The sequence below is a fragment of the Miscanthus floridulus genome, chromosome 3, assembly GCF_019320115.1.
Source record: "Miscanthus floridulus cultivar M001 chromosome 3, ASM1932011v1, whole genome shotgun sequence".
Classification (NCBI taxonomy): Eukaryota; Viridiplantae; Streptophyta; class Magnoliopsida; order Poales; family Poaceae; genus Miscanthus; species Miscanthus floridulus.
In genome coordinates, this window is record NC_089582.1 from 22,533,964 (window position 1) to 22,535,900 (window position 1,937).

Genomic DNA, 1,937 nt, shown 5'->3' on the forward strand with positions numbered 1-1,937 from the left:
CATGCAGAGCTCGATGGCGGTCCGCGGAGCTCCTTGGTGGCGCGGATGTCGGTGTCATGGATCGAAAACTCAATAGACACAGGTCCTGTTACCAGAAACACGCTCAATTTTGGTTTTCGCCTCACGCACATTATTAGGCCCACGGCCCACCTTGTTTTCCCTTCTTCCATTTCGATTTGTCATGTCTTTCACGGACCCAACACCAAACAGCCTATGTGACCCATTTAATCAAAAAAAAAAAAAACCACCGTCTTACCTATCTTCTTGGACCAGAACGACCACAAATAAGACCATCCTTTCGCAGCCCAACTCCCTCGCTCGCTCGGCCTGTCGTCCCATAATTGGAAAAAAAAACTTTCAGTTCACTGTAGTTCTCATGAACTCTTATATATTTTTTTAAAAAAAACAATGAACTTGCTTCTTATTTCCAAACGCCAAATCGTAAGCATTGCCCAAGTCACTAACCTAGCTAACCTGTGTCTGCTTACCATTTTTTCCCAGGAAAACAAATTAAAAGAAAAGGATTATAGCTCAAAACCTTTTTCATTTGAAGTCATCTTAGTGCCGAAATAATCAATATAATGATCAAATCTACAAATACACATTAGAAAATTGTATCAATTAACATCAAGTTGGCATAAACAGAAAGGTTATGAACTAGAAAATTGTAGTTACCATCAAGCACGTACTATAGTTTTTGTAGAAATTTTCTAGATCTTTCGGGCTATTTAGTAAAATCTTTGGTCCAATGGCTCGAATCATGTCCTCCAAATCATCTTCATCCCCGACACATGCTCCACCATCATTATTGGCACCACCTTCATCGTTACCATCCCAACCACCAGCATCACCACCTTGTGCATTGCCAAACTCGAAATCCATTCGTGCGTCAAGCTCTGCTGAATATTGGGACATGGATTCTATGGTTTCGTCGTCGTATTCCTCCCCATCCTCGTCATTAACAATAACCGTTTCACCATGATGAATCCACACTGTGTAGTCCTCAACAAATCCTCGCATAATCAAATGTAATCTGATGATAGTCATATCTGTCCATGCCATACGGTTCTTGCAATCCTTACATGGGCAAATAATTGTATCATTATTCTCTTTCAATGTCGTTGCATGCTTATTTGCGGCTTCAATAAATTTATCCACCTCTTCACGGAAACATGCTTTAAACCTTAACGAACCATACATCCAAGACTTCATGTACTCCATCTTTTACAACAACAACAAAACAAACATTAAAGGACTACTTATTCAGATATATATAAATTAATCAAATTAATAATTACTTGAGAATAATTGTATATACTTCAGATATATATGAATATAAATCTAATATAATTACATGAAGCATACAAACACACCATGGTAGAGGAAAATTAATTAATGGCCCATTTATCCATAAATAATTAAAATACATATTTATTGATTACAATAAACAATTTCAAAGACAACAATTAGCAACAATTATACTTTATCCAATATCTTTCATACAAACCCTAGTCCAATTTCATCAGACATAAATTTACAAAAAAAATTAATAAAAAAAACCAAACCCTAGATCTAGATCCACATGCACATGAAACATCCGTAAAACTAACTAATTGTTCACTAAAATCAAGAAACATGGACCAAATAAGGGTATGATCTTGTTCCCCTCCCTAATTTACCCTAGTACATTTAAAAATTGGGTCTAATTTGCTTCATAAGTAGCTCAAGCACCATAGAAGAGAGAGAAAAATTAAACTCTAATTACTCACTAACCAACCATTAAAACTTCAAAAAAAATGTGTGGAATAGCATTTTCTTACCTTCTACAACCTCTCTACCAAAGAATTTGAGACCAAAACCTTCCCCCTTTAGTAGAGTAATTTTTGGGAGGTGCCCAAGACCTCCCCACCTTTCTTTCACGGGTTGGAGTGAGTGAC

General features: G+C 36.7%; 1 long non-coding RNA gene across 1 annotated transcript; it reads right to left on the reverse strand.

Moving 5' to 3' along the window:
• Nucleotides 1–230: 230 nt before the first annotated feature.
• LOC136545206 (uncharacterized) lies at nucleotides 231–1,133 on the reverse strand. The gene is made up of 3 exons (XR_010780953.1): nucleotides 690–1,133; nucleotides 539–591; nucleotides 231–327 (listed from the first exon to the last, which is right to left on the reverse strand). It is a non-coding gene; the product is annotated as an uncharacterized lncRNA (long non-coding RNA).
• Between the last annotated feature and the right edge of the window lie 804 nt (nucleotides 1,134–1,937).